Raw genomic sequence first — 18828 nt, forward strand, 5'->3', positions numbered from 1 at the left:
CGGCACGCTACCTCTACATCTACCTTCGGGATTAATATTAGACCTAAATAATTGTTATTTGGTGCCAGCGTTAAGCATGAACATTATATCTGGATCTTGTTTAATGCGAGACAGTTATTCATTTAAATCTGAGAATAATGGTTGTTCTATTTATATGAGTAATATCTTTTATGGTCATGCACCCTTAAAGAGTGGTCTATTTTTATTGAATCTCGATAGTAGTGACACACATATTCATAGTGTTGAAGCCAAAAGATGCAGAGTTGATAATGATAGTGCAACTTATTTGTGGCACTGCCATTTAGGTCATATCGGTGTAAAGCGCATGAAGAAACTCCATACCGATGGAGTTTTGGAACCACTTGATTATGAATCACTTGGTACTTGCGAACCGTGCCTCATGGGCAAGATGACTAAAACACCGTTCTCCGGTACTATGGAGAGAGCAACAGATTTATTGGAAATCATACATACAGATGTATGTGGTCCGATGAATATTGAGGCTCGTGGCGGCTATCGTTATTTTCTCACCTTCACAGATGACTTAAGCAGATATGGGTATATCTACTTAATGAAACATAAGTCTGAAACGTTTGAAAAGTTCAACGAATTTCAGAGTGAAGTTGAAAATCATCGTAACAAGAAAATAAAGTTTCTATGATCTGATCGTGGAGGAGAATATTTGAGTTACGAGTTTGGTGTACATTTGAAAAATTGTGGAATAGTTTCGCAACTCACGCCACCCGGAACACCACAGCGTAATGGTGTGTCCGAACGTCGTAATCGTACTTTACTAGATATGGTGCGATCTATGATGTCTCTTACTGATTTACTGCTATCGTTTTGGGGACACGCTCTAGAGACGGCCGCATTCACGTTAAATAGGGCACCATCAAAATCCGTTGAGACGATGCCTTATGAACTATGGTTTGGCAAGAAACCAAAGTTGTCATTTCTGAAAGTTTGGGGCTGCGATGCTTATGTGAAAAAGCTTCAACCTGATAAGCTCGAACCCAAATCAGAGAAATGTGTCTTCATAGGATATCCAAAGGAGACTATTGGATACACCTTCTATCACAGATCCGAAGGCAAGACTTTTGTTGCTAAGTTCGGAAACTTTCTGGAGAAGGAGTTTCTCTCGAAAGAAGTGAGTGGGAGGAAAGTAGAACTTGACAAGGTAATTGTACCTGCTCCCTTATTGGAAAGTAGTGCATCACAGAAAACTGTTTCAGTGACACCTACACCAGTTAGTGAGGAAGCTAATGATGATGATCACGAAACTTCAGAACAAGATACTACTAAACCTCGTAGATCAACCAGAGTGAGATCCGCGCCAGAGTGGTACGGTAATCCTGTTCTGGAAGTCATGCTACTAGATCATGATGAACCTACGAACTATGAAGAAGCGATGGTGAGCCCAGATTCCGCAAAATGGCTTGAAGCCATGAAATCTGAGATGGGATCCATGTATGAGAACAAAGTATGGACTTTGGTTGACTTGCCCGATGATCGGCAAGCAATTGAGAATAAATGGATCTTCAAGAAGAAGACTGACGCTGACGGTAATATTACTGTCTACAAAGCTCGACTTGTCACAAAAGATTTTTGGCAAGTTCAAGGGATTGACTACGATGAGACCTTCTCACCCGTAGCGATGCTTAAGTCTGTCCGAATCATGTTAGCAATTGCCGCATTTTATGATTATGAAATTTGGCAGATGGATGTCAAAACTGCATTCCTGAATGGATTTCTGGAAGAAGAGTTGTATATGATGCAACCAGAAGGTTTTGTCGATCCAAAGGGAGCTAACAAAGTGTGCAAGCTCCAGCGATCCATTTATGGACTGGTGCAAGCCTCTCGGAGTTGGAATAAACGCTTTGATAGTGTGATCAAAGCATTTGGTTTTATACAGACTTTTGGAGAAGCCTGTATTTACAAGAAAGTGAGTGGGAGCTCTGTAGCATTTCTGATATTATATGTAGATGACATATTACTAATTGGAAATGATATAGAATTTCTGGATAGCATAAGGGGATACTTGAATAAGAGTTTTTCAATGAAAGACCTCGGTGAAGCTGCTTACATATTAGGCATTAAGATCTATAGAGATAGATCAAGACGCTTAATTGGACTTTCACAAAGCACATACCTTGACAAAGTTTTGAAGAAGTTCAAAATGGATCAAGCAAAGAAAGGGTTCTTGCCTGTGTTACAAGGTGTGAAGTTGAGTAAGACTCAATGCCCGACCACTGCAGAAGATAGAGAGAATATGAAAGATGTTCCCTATGCTTCAGCCATAGGCTCTATCATGTATGCAACGCTATGTACCAGACCTGATGTGTGCCTTGCTATAAGTCTAGCAGGGAGGTATCGAAGTAATCCAGGAGTGGATCACTGGACAGCGGTCAAGAACATCCTGAAATACCTGAAAAGGACTAAGGATATGTTTCTCATATATGGAGGTGACAAAGAGCTCATCGTAAAAGGTTATGTTGATACAAGCTTTGACACTGATCCGGATGATTCTAAATCACAAACCGGATATGTGTTTACATTAAATGGTGGAGCTGTTAGTTGGTGCAGTTCTAAACAAAGCGTTGTAGCGGGATCTACATGTGAAGCGGAGTACATAGCTACTTCGGAAGCAGCAAATGAAGGAGTCTGGATGAAGGAGTTCATATCCGATCTAGGTGTCATACCTAGTGCATCGGGTCCAGTGAAAATCTTTTGTGACAATACTGGTGCAATTGCCTTGGCAAAGGAATCCAGATTTCACAAGAGAACCAAGCACATCAAGAGACGCTTCAATTCCATCCGGGATCTAGTCCAGGTGGGAGACATAGAGATTTGCAAGATACATACGGATATGAATGTTGCAGACCCGTTGACTAAGCCTCTTCCACGAGCAAAACATGATCAGCACCAAGGCTCCATGGGTGTTAGAATCATTACTGTGTAATCTAGATTATTGACTCTAGTGCAAGTGGGAGACTGAAGGAAATATGCCCTAGAGGCAATAATAAAATTATTATTTATTTCCTTATATCATGATAAATGTTTATTATTCATGCTAGAATTGTATTAACCGGAAACATAATACATGTGTGAATACATAGACAAACAGAGTGTCACTAGTATGCCTCTACTTGACTAGCTCGTTAATCAAAGATGGTTATATTTCCTAACCATGAACAAGGAGTTGTTATTTGATTAACGAGATCACATCATTAGGTGAATGATCTGATTGACATGACCCATTCCATTAGCTTAGCACCCGATCGTTTAGTATGTTGCTATTGCTTTCTTCATGACTTATAAATGTTCCTTTGACTATGAGATTATGCAACTCCCGTTTGCCGGAGGAACACTTTGTGTGCTACCAAATGTCACAACGTAAATGGGTGATTATAAAGGTGCTCTACAGGTGTCTCCAAAGGTACATGTTGGGTTGGCGTATTTCGAGATTAGGATTTGTCACTCCGATTGTCGGAGAGGTATCTCTGGGCCCTCTCGGTAATGCACATCACATAAGCCTTGCAAGCATTGCAACTAATGAGTTAGTTGCGAGATGATGTATTACGAAACGAGTAAAGAGACTTGCTGGTAACGAGATTGAACTAGGTATTGAGATACCGACGATCGAATCTCGGGCAAGTAACATACCGATGACAAAGGGAACAACGTATGTTGTTATGCGGTCTGACCGATAAAGATCTTGGTAGAATATGTAGGAGCCAATATGAGCATCCAGGTTCCGCTATTGGTTATTGACCGGAGACGTGTCTCGGTCATGTCTACATTGTTCTCGAACCCGTAGGGTCCGCACGCTTAAGATTTTGATGACAGTTATATTATGAGTTTATGAGTTTTGATGTACCGAAGTTAGTTTGGAGTCCCGGATGTGATCACGGACATGACGAGGAGTCTTGAAATGGTCGAGACATAAAGATTGATATATTGGACGGCTATATTCGGACACCGGAAGTGTTCTGGGTGATTTCGGAGAAAACCGGAGAGCCGGAGGGTTACCGAAACCCCCCCCCCCCCCCGGAGAAGTAATGGGCCATATGGGCCGTAGTGGAGAGAGAGAGGGGCTGCCAGAGGTGGGCCGCGCACCTCCTCCCTCCCTGGTCCGAATTGGACTAGGAGAGGGGGGCGGCGCCCCCCTTTCCCTCTCCCTCCCCACTTCTTTCCCCCTCCTAGTAGGAGTCCTACTCCTACTAGGAGGAGGACTCCTCCTGGCGCGCCTATAGGGGCCGGCCGGCCTCCTCCCCTTGCTCCTTTATATACGGGGGCAGGGGGGCACCCCTAGACACACAAGTTGATCTTCGTGATCGTTCCTTAGCCGTGTGCGGTGCCCCCCTCCACCATATTCCACCTCGGTCATATTGTAGCGGTGCTTAGGCGAAGCCTTGCGACGGTAGAACATCAAGATCGTCACCACGCCGTCGTGCTGACGGAACTCCTCCCTGACGCTTTGCTGGATCGGAGCCCGGGGATCGTCATCGAGCTGAACGTGTGCTAGAACTCGGAGGTGCCGTAGTTTCGGTGCTTGATCGGTCGGGCCGTGGAGACGTACGACTACATCAACCAAACGCTTCCATTGTCGATCTACAAGGGTACGTAGATCACACTCTCCCCTCTCGTTGCTATGCATCACCATGATCTTGCGTGTGCGTAGGAATTTTTTTGAAATTACTACGTTCCCCAACAAATAGTTAGTACCATCTTGTAGTGAACTGATGTATTCTTCATTGTGCAGACAAAGATCTTGTTGTTTTTTGTCGCTAATTTCTTTATCCTCACAATCTTTCTGAGTTTCTTGATTTGATTGATATTCATGGACAACTCATTTCCCCATATGCAAAAAGGGTCGAACAGTGGATCAAAACCTCTGATAGCAGGACCTACATGTCCAAGACCAAATTGTTAAAAACCTAAATATTAGAATGGTTCCTACAATTGCACAATAATGTGCTATTAGACAACGGACCATGCACGTGCTAACCTCGATTGTAAACCTCAGTGCTTCCCATTGTTTCCCTGCAACACATATACGGTAGTTAGTCATCATGTTAAGTAAGGGTTCGCATGCTATCAGTAAAATATGTTGATGAAAAATAAGCACATTGCAGATTCATCAGATTATTTCTCATGTATTTACTACAGCCAAATTCAATTTATTCCTCACATGGTATACAATAACAGAATGCACCCACAACTATTAAACATCACATTGCAGAATTGAACCAAACAGTTAACTAAACACCACAACACAAATGAACCAAACGTTAACTGAGCACCTCATTGCACAATGTATAACTGAAACAAGCATGCTTGACAACTTGGAAATATAGCAATTGTATTCGTTTCTCATGTATCTTGTAAAGATAATTTCGATTTATTTCTCACATGGAAGACAATACAAAATTTTAGCCTAAAGAATTGAACATCGCATTTGCAGAATTGAACCAAACAGTTAACTGAAGATGGCAACTAATTAACAAAATAGTTAATAAGTGAGCACCACATTGCACAACATATAGAACATATACACTAGAGCAACAGATTGCATGGTAAAATTAGATAGCACAATTCACTAGAATTTGTGAAGGAAAGGCAGGAGCAGCACACGCAACGGGTAAACCCAGCATGCTTACGGCGTAGCTAGCAAATGGAAAGGTGCTCCTCCAAGATCCGGGGGTCGGCACGAATGGCAGCCATCGCGACCTCATCCACGCGTGCGACCGTGATTTGCTTCTCCGCTGCCAAATGCTCCTTGAGATCCTGGCTATACTGCGTGCACCATGGCTTAGAGCGGCGCTTTTTTGGTGGAGGGGTCAGTGATTTGGGTGGAAGGTGTCGTGCTCGCGCCAGCGGTCGGGGAATGTGTGATGTGGAAGGATGAGGACGGGGTCGGGTGTTGATTACCTGCCTAGATAGACGAGGCCGAGCAGTGCTACCTCTTCAGCATGCGTTGGTTTTCCCTTGAAGAGGAAAGGGTGATGCAGCAAAGTAGCGTAAGTATTTCCCTCAGTTTTGAGAACCAAGGTATCAATCCAGTAGGAGACTACACGCAAGTCGCCTAATACCTGCACAAACAAACAAGAACCTCGCAACTAACATGATAAAGGGGTTGTCAATCCCTTCACAGTCACTTAGGAAAGTGAGATCTGATAGAAATAATAAGATAAATATTTTTGGTATTTTTGTTGTATAGATTGAAAAGTAAAGATTGCAAAATAAATGGCGACAGAAATAGCTAGTTGACGGGAAAATAATATGATGTAAAGTAGACCCGGGGGGCATACGTTTCACTAGTGGCTTCTCTCAAGATAGCATATATTACGGTGGGTGAACAAATTACTGCTGAGCAATTGATAGAAAAGCGCATAGTTATGAGAATATCTAGGCATGATCATGAACATAGGCATCACGTCCGTGTCAAGTAGACCAAAACGATTCTGCATCTACTACTATTACTCCACACATCGACCGCTATCCAGCATGCATCTAGAGTATTAAGTTCATAAGAACAGAGTAACGTATTAGGCAAGATGACATGCTATAGAGGGATAAACTCAAGTAATATGATATGAACCCCATCTTTTTATCCTCGATGGCAACAATACAATACGGGCCTTGCTGCCCCTACTGTCACTGGGAAAGGACACCGCAAGATTGAACCCAAATCTAAGCACTTCTCCCATTGCAAGAAAGATCAATCTAGTAGGCCAAACCAAACTGATAATTCGAAGAGACTTGCAAAGATATCAAATCACGCATATAAGAATTCAGAGAAGAATCAAATATTGTTCATAGATAATCTTAATCATAAACCCACAATTCGTCGGATCTCAGCAAACACACCATAAAAAGAATTACATCGAATAAATCTCCAAGAACATCGAGGAGAACTTTGTATTGAGATCCAAAGAGAGAGAAGAAGCCATCTAGCTAATAACTATGGACCCAAAGGTCTGTGGTAAACTACTCACAGATCATCGGAGAGGCTATGGTGTTGATGTAGAAGCCCTCAGTGATCGAATCCCCCTCTGGTAGATCGCCGGAAAATGTCCCCAGATGGGATCTCACGGGTATAGAAGGTTGCTGCGGTGGAAAAGTGGTTTCGTGGCTCCCCTGGATTTTTTCAGGGTATAAGAGTATATATAGGCGAAAGAAGTAGGTCGGTGGAGCCACGAGGGGCCCACGAGGGTGGGGGGCGCGCCGCCCTACCTCGTGGCTGCCTCGTTGCTTCCTTGACCTCCACTCCAAGTCTCCTGGATTGCGTTTGTTCCAAAAAAGATCCTCGCGAAGGTTTCATTCCGTTTGGATTCTGTTTGATATTCCTTTTCGGCGAAACACTGAAATAGGCAAAAAACAGCAATTTGCACTGGGCCTTCGGTTAATAGGTTAGTCCCAAAAATAATATAAAAGTGCATAATAAAGCCCATTAAACATCCAAAACAGATAATATAATAGCATGGAACAATTAAACATTATAGATATGTTGGAGACATATCAAGCATCCTCAAGGTTAATTCCTACTCGTCCTCGAGTAGGTAAATGATAAAAACAGAATTTTTGATGTGGAATGCTACCTAACATAATTTTCAACTTAATTCTCTTTATTGTGGCATGAATGTTTAAATCCAAAAGATTCTAGAAAGGAGTTTAATATTGACATAAAAATAATAATACTTCAAGCATGCTAACCAAGCAATTATGCCTTATCAAAATAACATAGCCAAAGAAAGCTTATCCCTATAAAATCATATAGTTTGGCCATGCTTCATTTTCATCGCACAAAATGCTCCCATCATGCACAACCCCGATGACAAGCCAAGCAATTGTTTCATACTTAGCCTTTTCAAACTCTTTCAACTTTCACGCAATATATGAGCGCGAGCCATGGACATAGCACTATGGGTGGAATAGAATATGATGATGGAGGTTGTGTGAGAAGACAAAAAGGGAGAAAGTCTCACATTGACGCAGCTAATCAACGGGCTATGGAGATGCCCATCAATTGATGTCAATGCAAGGAGTAGGGATTGCCATGCAACAGATGCACTAGAGCTATAAATATATGAAAGCTCAACAAAAGAAACTAAGTGGGTGTGCATCCAACTTGCTTGCTCACGAAGACCTAGGGCATTTTGAGGAAGCCCATCATTAGAATATACAAGCCAAGTTCTATAATGAAAAAATCCCACTAGTATATGAAAGTGACAAAATAGGAGACTCTCTACCATGAAGATCATGGTGCTACTTTGAAGCACAAGTGTGGAAAAAGGATAGTAACACTGCCCCTTCTCTCTTTTTCTCTCCTTTTTTTTCTTTGGGCCTTTTTATGGCCTCATTTTTTTGTCCAGAATCTCATCCCGACTTGTGGGGGAATCATAGTCTCCATCATCCTTTCCTCACATGGGACAATGCTCTAATAATGAAAATCATCACACTTTTATTTACTTACAACCCAAGAATTACAACTCGATACTTAGAACAAAATATGACTCTATGTGAATGCCTTCGGCGGTGTATCGGGATATGCAATGAATCAAGAGTGACATGTATGAAAGAATTATGAAGGTGGCTTTTCCACCAATACGATGTCAACTACATGATCATGCAAAGCAATACGACAATGATGGAGCGTGTCATAATAAACGGAATGGTGAAAACTTGCATGTCAATATATCTCGGAATGGCTATGGAAATGCCATAATAGGTAGGTATGGTGGCTGTTTTGAGGAAGATATAAGGAGGCTTATGTGTGATAGAGCGTATCATATCACGGGGTTTGGATGCACCGGCGAAGTTTGCACCAACTCTCGAGGTGAGAAAGGGCAATGCACGGTACCGAAGAGGCTAGCAATGACGGAAGGGTGAGAGTGCGTATAATCCATGGACTCAACATTAGTAATAAAGAACTCACATACTTATTGCAAATTTCTACAAGTCATCAAAACCAAGTACTACGCGCATGCTCCTAGGGGGATAGATTGGTACGAAAAGACCATCGCTCGTCCCCGACCGCCACTCATAAGGAAAGCATTCAAAGAACACCCCATGCTTCAAATTTGTCAGACAATGTTTACCATACGTGCATGCTACGGGACTTGCCAACTTCAACACAAGTATTTCTCAATTCCACAATTACTCAACTAGCACAACTCTAATATTGCCACCTTTATATCTCAAAACAACTATCATGAATCAAACCTCTCATAGTATTTAATGCACTCTATATGGAAGTTTTTATTATACCCATCTTGGATGCCTCTCATATTAGGACTAATTTTATAGCCAAAGAAAATTACCATGTTGTTCTAAAAGACTCTCAAAATAATATAAGTGAAGCACGAGAGATCAATAATTTCTATAAAATAAAACCACCACCGTGCTCTAAAAAGATATAAGTGAAGCACTAGAGGAAAATTATCTAGCTCAAAAGATATAAGTGAAGCACATAGAGTATTCTAATAAATTCCGATTCATGTGTGTCTCTCCAAAAGGTGTGTACAGCAAGGATGATTGTGGTAAACTAAAAAGCAACGACTCAAATCATACAAGACGCTCCAAGCAAAACACATATCATGCGGTGAATAAAAATATAGCCTCAAGTAAAGTTACCGATAGATGAAGACGAAAGAGGGGATGCCTTCCGGGGCATCCCCAAGCTTAGGCTTTTGGTTGTCCTTGAATTTTACCTTGGGGTGCGTTGGGCATCCCCAAGCTTAGGCTCTTGCCACTCCTTGTTCCAAACTCCATCAAATATTTACCCAAAAACTTGAAAACTTCACCACACAAAACTCAACAGAAAATCTCATGAGCTCCATTAGTATAAGAAAACAAATCACCACCTTAAGGTATTGTAATGAACTCATTCTTTATTTATATTGGTGTTAAACCTACTATATTCCAACTTCTCTATGGTTCATACCACCCGATACTAGCCATAGATTCATCAAAATAAGCAAACAACACATGAAAAACAGAACAGTCTGTAGTAATATTTTTTGTCCCATTTAGGGCAGGTTTGGTTATATGCTTCTCACAAACCAGAGCTTCTCACAACAAGCCTGATGGTTTCTGTAGGGAACATTTCACCTTTCTGGACGAAACGATATCCATTGCCTCTTTTCAATTTCAATTTTTTTCCTAGTGTCAACATAGAACAACAAGAGTGTTGTGTTAATTTTTGGGATTTTTCGGGGTTTGTTTGGACATTTTTATGCATTAATTGAGTTTTCAATGCATTTATGTGCAAAATTCAAATTTTAACTGCATGCACATGCTCTAATGCATATAAATTGGTTGAAAAATCAAATATGTGTTCTTGGTTGCATGCTTAGGTCCCATGCAAGAAATGGGAATGAATGTCAAGCACCCTACCACCGTCACTCGGCCGCAAACATGGAGATACCTTATTTTTAAATTCTAGTAAATCCAAAACTCGTCTGAAATTCATGAAACTTGGCATGCTATCATGGAGCGGCATGAACATGCCGTGGTAAATTTTTTGTCCCATTTGGGGCAGGTTTGGGTATATGCTTCTCACAAACCAGAGCTTCTCACAACAAGCATAATGGTTTCGTTAGGGAACGTCCCACCTTTGGGGATGAAACGATATCCATTGCCTCCTATTCCTTTCAAAAAATTTCTCGTGTCAACATAGAAAAACAGTGTTGTGTCATTTTTTGTGATTTTTCGGGGTTCATTTGGACATTTTTTATGCATTAACTGAGTTTTCAATGCATTTATGTGCACAATTCAAATTTGAACTACATGCACATGCTCCAGTGCATATAAATTGGTTGAAAAATCAAATATGTGTCCTTGGGTGCATGCTTAGGTCCCATGCAAGAAATGGAAATGAATTTCAAACACCAGGGCATCGTGATTGCCGTCAAAACTTTGAGATACCTGGTTTTTTAATTCTAATAAATCCAAAACTCGTTTGAAATTCATGAAACTTGGCATGCTATCATGGAGCGGCATGAACATGCCGTCGTAAATTTTTTGTCCCATATGGGGCAGGTTTGGGTACAAGCTTCTCACAAACCAGAGCTTCTCACAACAAGCATGATGGTTTCGGTAGGGAATGTTCCACCTTTGGGGACGAAACGATATCCATTCCCTGTTATTGCTTTCAAAAAATTTCTCGCGGCAACATAGAACAATAGGAGTGTTGTGTGAATTTTTGTGATTTTTTGGGGTTCGTTTGGACATTTTTATGCATTAACTGAGTTTTCAATGCATTTATGTGCATAATTCAAATTTGAACTACATGCACATGCTCGAGTGCATATAAATTGGTTGAAAAATCAAATTTGTGTCCTTGGGTGCATGCTTAGGTCCCATGCAAGAAATATGAATGAATTTCAAACACCGGGGCACCGTTGATTGCCGGCAAAATGTTGAGATACCTAGTTTTTAAATTCTAGTAAATCCAAAAATCGTCTGAAATTCATAAAACTTGGCGTGCTATCGTGGAGCGGCGTCAACATGCCATGGTAAAAATTTTATCCCGTTTGGGGCAGGTTTGGGTATATGCTTCTCACAAACCAGAGCTTCTCACAATAGCACGATGGTTTCGGTAGGGAACGTCCCACCTGTGCGGACGAAACAATATCCATTGCCTGTTATTGCTTTCAATATTTTCTCGTGTCAACATAGAACAACAGGAGCGTTGTGTCAATTTTTGTGATTTTTCGTGGTTCATTTGGACATTTTTATGCATTAGATGAGTTTTCAATGCTTTCATGTTCATAATTCAAATTTGAACTACATGCACATGCTCCAGTGCATATAAATTGGTTAAAAATCAAATCTGTGTCCTTGGGTGCATGCTTAGGTCCCATGAAAGAAATGGGAATGAATTTCAAACACCAGGGCATCATTGATTGCCGGTAAAACGTTGAGATACCTGGTTTTTAAATTCTAGTAAATCGAAAACTCGTCTGAAATTCATGAAACTTGGCGTGCTATCGTGGAGCAGCATCAACATGCCGTGGTAAAAAATTTGTCCCATTTGGGGCAGGTTTGGGTATATGCTTCTCACAAATTAGAGCTTCTCACAACAAGCATGATGGTTTCGGTAGGGAACGTCCCACCTTTGGGGACGAAACGGTATCCATTGCCTCTTATTGCTTTCAAAAAATTTATCGTGCCAACATAGAACAACAGGAGTGTTGTCAATTTTTGTGATTTTTTGTGGTTCATTTGGACATTTTTATGCATTAACTGAACTTTCAATGCATTTATGTGCATAATTCAAATTTGAACTACATGCACATGCTCCAGTGCATATAAATTGGTTGAAAAATCAAATCTGTGTCTTGGGTGCATGCTTTGGTCCCATGCAAGAAATATGAATGAATTTCAAACACCAGGGCACCGTTGATTGCCAGCAAAACGTTGAGATACCTGGTTTTTAAATTGTAGTAAATCCAAAACTCGTCCGAAATTCATGAAACTTGGTGTGCTATCATGGAGCGGCTTCAACATGTCGTGGTAAATTTATGTCCCATTTGTGGCAGGTTTGGGTATATGCTTCTCACAAACCAGAGCTTCTCACAACAAGCATGATGGTTTCGGTAGGGAACGTCCCACCTTTGGGGACGAAATGATATCCATTGCCTCTTATTGATTTCAAAAAAATTCTCATGTCAACATAGAACAACAGGAGTGTTGTGTCAATTTTTTTGATTTTTCGTGGTTCGTTTGGACATTTTTATGCATTAACTGAATTTTCAATGCATTTATGTGGATAATTCAAATTTGAACTACATGCACATGCTCCAGTGCATATACATTGGTTGAAAAAATCAAATATGTGTCCTTGGGTGCATGCTTAGGTCCCATGCGAGAAATGGGAATGAATTTCAAACACCAGGGCACCGTTGATTGCCGGCAAAATGTTGAGATACCTGGTTTTTAATTTCTAGTAAATCCAAAACTCATCTGGAATTCATGAAACTTGGCGTGCTATCGTGGAGCAGCATCAACATGCCGTGGTAAAAATCTTGTCCCATTTGGGGTAGGTTTGGGTATATGCTTCTCACAAACCAGGGCTTCTCACAACAAGCATGATGGTTTCGGTAGGGAACGTCCCACCTTTGGGGACGAAACGACATACATTGCTCTTATTGCTTTCAAAAAATTTCTCGTGTCAACATAGAACAATAGGAGTGTTGTGTCAATTTTTGTGATTTTTCGGGGTTCGTTTGGACATTTTTATGCATTAACTGGGTTTTCAATGCATTTATGCGCATAATTCAAATTTGAAATACATGCACATGCTCGAGTGCATATAAATTGGTTGAAAAATCAAATCCGGTGTCCTTGGGTGCATGCTTAGGTCCCATGCTAGAAATGGGAATGAATTTCAAACACCAGGGCACCGTTGATTGCCGACAAAACATTAAGATACCTGGTTTTTAAAATCTAGTAGATCCAAAACTCGTCTGAAATTCATGAAACTTGGCATGCTATCATGGAGCGGCATCAACATGTCATGGTAAAAAAATTGTCCCATTTGGGGCAGGTTTGAGTATATGCTTCTCACATACCAGAGCTTCTCACAATAAGCATGATGGTTTCGGTAGGTTACGTTCCACCTTTGGGGATGAAACGATACCAATTGCCTCTTATTGCTTTCAAAAAATTTCTCATGTCAACATAGAACAACAGGAGTGTTGTGTCAATTTTTGTGATTTTTCGGGGTTCGTTTGGACATTTTTATGCATTAACTGAGTTTTCAATGCGTTTATGTGCATATTTCAAATTTGAACTACATGCACATGCTCCAATGCATATAAATTGGTTGAAAAATCAAATATGTGTCCTTGGGTGCATGCTTACGTCCCATGCAAGAAAAGAGAATGAATTCAAACACTAGGGCACCGTTGATTGCCGGCAAAATATTGAGATACCTGGTTTATAAAATCTGGTAAATCCAAAACTCGTCTGAAATTCATGGAACTTGGCATGCTATCATGGAGTGGCATCAACATGTCGTGGTAATTTTTTTGTCCCATTTGGGGCAGGTTTGGGTATATGCTTCTCACAAATTAGAGCTTCTCACAACAAGCATGATGGTTTCGGTTGGGAACGTCCCACCTTTGGGGATGAAACGATGTCCATTGCCTCTTATTGCTTTCAAAAATTTTCTCGTGTGAACATAGAACAATAGGAGTGTTGTGTCAATATTTTTGATTTTTCGGGGTTTGTTTGGACATTTTTATGCATTAACTGAGTTTTCAATGCATTTATGTGCATAATTTAAATTTGAACTACATGCGCATGCTCTAGTGCATATAAATTGGTTGAAAAATCAAATTTGTGTCCTTGGGTGCATGCTTAGGTCCCATGCAAGAAATGAGAATGAATTTCAAACACCTGGGCATCATTGATTGCCGGCAAAATGTTGAGATACTTTATTTTTAAATTCTAGTAAATCCAAAACTCGTCTAAAATTCATGAAACCTTTTGAAATGGAACATGCTGTGGTGTTTTTTGTGTCCATTTTGAGAGAAGGCGCACTGGAATAATGACAGACAACAAAGGCATTTTGAAAAAATAGCTACCAATTTAATATCCCAAACGTTCGTATAATTGAAACCTGTGTGTTCTGTTAACCATTTACGTGACACCATGTGTCTTGGTTTTAATGGCTTCTTGACCTTGTCTGAACGGGAGGCGTGCGAGCGCAGTCCGGTGCGCAGGCTGACCGAGACGCGTGCAAGCTGTCCTCGAATACGCATGCTCACCAGGAAGCGTGCGAGTTGTACGCTGCGCAAGCTCAATGGGAAGCGAGCCCTTTGACTTCCATGGCCGCCTGCCTTCCTCTTCGTGCGCGCACCCCCTCAGCGGCATGGGCCGCCGCCGTCAAACGCTAGCTCTCAGCCCCGCATTGAAGACTTCAACAACGGCGTCCCGGTGGACGACAACGACAACGACGGCGCGGCATGCCGTCTCCGCCGCTGCCGGAAATAGTTTTTTTCTTGGGTTTAATACTGTATCTCGATCATATGAATATAAATTCACAGTATGACTGAATGAAAGATATGGTTTTAGTGAACTTGCATTTTTCTCTCTTAATGTACAGACTTATCAAATGATTTTCTTTTGAAAAAAATGTCAATGGTTTTTAAATATAAAACACTCATCGCAAACGTTTTAGTTAGAACACCCGTATGCAAACCGACAACTTCCCTAGGAAGCCAAGGGAAAATGTGCCGAGCTGGATTTGTGCAGCACTTGATCATAAACGTTTTAGATAGAACACCCGTATGCAAAGTGAGAGTAGGATTTGTGCAACTCTTCAAAGCAAACGGTTCTTTTGGATGACCCATGTGCGACTACTTCCAAACAATTTGGTAAGATTTGCATCTGTCATATTGGGTATGTCACCATTTGTCAAACTGGAAAGATTGATATTTGTTCATCTAGTAACATTGCCATTTGTCAACCTTGTAACACTGTGATTTGTCAAATATGAAGCTAAAAATCACTAGCAGTATCTAATTTTTGCAACTAAATTCAGTAATTAAGCATAGATTTCATTCATAGATTAAGCAGTCGTTCTTAATTTATACAAACAGTTCAACTCGATAGCTGAACCGACCAAACTTTTCCCCAATTATTCCCAACCACGTACTGAAATAACTAATTCAACTATATATACTAGCTAATTTTAAGTACGTTGTATAGTTCCACCATATCTATAGTCAGATGAATTGAACAAAATAGCCCCTAAATACTACTACTACGGAGGGGCTTTGTACTACTTCCGGCTGCCTCTCGTCTACCGAGCGCGCTCAGTAAGAGGCATAGGAGGAGGAGCCTACCGACGAGCTGGGCAGCCGCAATACGGTGCCTGCCGCTACTGCAGTTTCAGCGACACTCACCTTGAACGCCCTCTGCCGCTCCAGACGACCCCTCTCAAAGCGGTGGTTCTCCTCATAGATCTCCTGATTCCCCACCTCTGAGGCGGCATGTGCCGCGGCCACGGCGGCGGTAAGGCTCTTTGCATGCTCGACGAGGCGCTCCTCCTCCCGCAGGAACTCGGTGTAGCGCGCAAGGTCGCTGACGCACGTGCGAGCATCCACCGCCGCCTCCCGTCTTCGGGCGGCGGTGGCGGAGCAGGTGATGACCCTGACGGTCGATGGTGGACCGGTGGCCCCGGCGGCCGACGATGGGGTGGCGGCCACGACCACCACCTCCCGCCTTCGGGCCGCGGTGGCGGAGCGGGTGATGGCCACGTTGGCCGACAGTGGGGTGGCGGCCACGATGGCCACCTCTCGCCTTCGGGCTGCGACGGCGAAGCGGGAGATAGCCCTGGCTTCCGACGGTGGTGTGGCGGCAACGGCGGCCGGCAACAGCTGCCGATGGGCAGCGGCGGCAGAGTGTGTGGTGGTTGTTCCGCGCACACCGAACAGGGACGCCACGCCGGGGACTTCACCGCCGCGGTGTAGCCTCCCAGCTAGAGCTGTCCTCTGATGACGGCGGAGTGGCTGAGAGACGACGACGGACCAGTGCCATTGGCGATTATGGGAGAAGCAGACGAAATAAGCTACAGGGAGGGAGGGAGAAATGCGACGCAGGACTCGCCAGCCGTGAGGGTTTATATAGTAGACCCGTAAGCATTGGGATTTTGTGGGATTTCACCGAGTTGGGCGGGAAACTTGCGCGGGAATCTGCGAGGTTGCGCGGGAATGGGCTCACCGATGATTCATTGGTGCCACCATTTGGCCAAAAGAATGCCCCCGCGCGCTGCGCAAGCTTACGTTGTATGCTGTCTGCGGCAGCGGGGTAACAAGACATGCGAGAGGAGGACGAAAGGCCATGTACACATATGGTTAATAAAAAAGTTTGCGATTTAATTACCTACTATACCCCCGTCCTGGTTTATAAGTATGATTTAAGTAATAAAATACGAATGCATGTCGCCAAAGACTATATAGTTAGATTCGTATTTGAACATAGTTTCCAATTATATAATTTTTATAACATGCATTAACATTTTGTTGTTTAAATTTGAGGGAAAAGTATGGCACAGAATATGAAGGGGACTATAGACTAGACAGAGGTAGTGGCACACGGCCGCTCTCTACACAGTGACGCAACTGTCGGCCGGCTTGTAGGCGCCCATATCCTGCATGTTCAACTGCTCTATGCGTGTGGTTGCTTGTAGTTCAGGCGGCCGCGGCGCGCTCTGCTATCGCGTCCCTCCGGGTGCTCTACCCTCGTCCCTCCATGCGCGCTGCCAGTGTTTGGGGCCGACGCATGATCACGCACGTTCGTGTGCATGCGGTTGTGTCGGGCGCGACACGACGATGCAGTTACCCGCTGCGAAAACTGCCATGCAGACGGGCTAAGAATCCACGCCGCCCGGCCCCCTTTTATTCCCGCGGCCATTTACCTTTATCTCTTTTCTCACATGACACAATAAGCACACCCACGAGGGCACATACATAGAGGACATCTAGCGGTTCCAATGGCGCTCCCCGTGGCTCCAATGGCGCTCCCAGCGGCCGCCGACGACAACAGCGGGCAGTTCATCACGTAACACGTCATGGACACCCACGTGAGGGGGAAGACTCTCTCGGTGGTGTACACGAACGATTCGGTCTCGGTGGAGAGCTCCATCCAAACTATGGAGCAGTTCCTTACCGAGGACAAGCACCAAGTGGTCATCTTCGACCTCGAGTACACCATGGTTCGTGCCAGCCACGATTAGAAGGTTGTTGTCGCCCAGTTGTGCGTGCACATGACGTCCTCGTCTACCACTACCACCTGGCCACAAGGCCTTGCAAGCATTTCTCCAGGTTTATCAACAGCTCCGACTGCAGTTTCGCTACAGTGGACACCACCAACGATATAAAAGCGCTCAAGGTTTCGGGCTTGAAATGCCCGAATCTTATCAACATCCAGCGGCACTACAAGGTCTGGGGCAGCGACAAAAACAAACTGAACTCCCTGGTTGACCTCGCCTCGGCCATCATCGACCCCTACTACATGAAGATGAAGAATGAGAGCAATAAGGACAAGAACGCCTGGCACAGTGTGTGGCATGAGAGGCTGGATGAACAACATGTCAAGTACGTGGCCATGGACGCGTACACGAGCTACAAGATGTACAGGCGGATCATTGACATGAGGAACTATCTTCCCAGACGAGGGATCGAGCCACGGAGTAGTGGCGGGAGCGTCACAAGAAGTAGATGACTAGACGATCGTTTCTCCTACTTTAGAATGCATGCAATTCTTTATTAAGGTGTGTGCGAATGATCTGTATAGTCACTTATGTAATTGGATGTTTATTTCAGTTACACACACACACACACATACACACACATGTTATTCTTCTGTAGAGAGAGCAAATCACATGGCTTATTAGCAGCAATCGTCTGTGTTATTACTGGTCTTCACACACATTTCTGATTACGGACATGTTTGTCGCGTATCACACACTTCTTGTTCAGTTGAACCGTTTCCATTGAGTTGCCTAATCATAGATAGTTCATCCTAGTGAGCCATATGCTGTATATCGCACACACCTTCATCTGGCTGCTCGTTTCTTTTGTTCCTCCTCATCGCAAACAGTTAATTGAACTGAACCGTATGCCCTGCATCGCACAAGCAACATTGTGCACCTTTTTTGATGGGGTTTTTACACCACCGTTTGCGATTATGGCATCACACTGTCTCTGGTCGTAGTATCACGTTTGGACCATCCTGTAGTAGTGCGTTGACTACAACTTCTCTCACAAGCAAAACATGATCACACCTTAGTACTCTTTGGGTGTTAATCACATA

Source organism: Triticum urartu, chromosome 4A, assembly GCF_056163025.1.
Source record: "Triticum urartu cultivar PI428250 chromosome 4A, HENAU_Tu73, whole genome shotgun sequence".
NCBI lineage: Eukaryota > Viridiplantae > Streptophyta > Magnoliopsida > Poales > Poaceae > Triticum > Triticum urartu.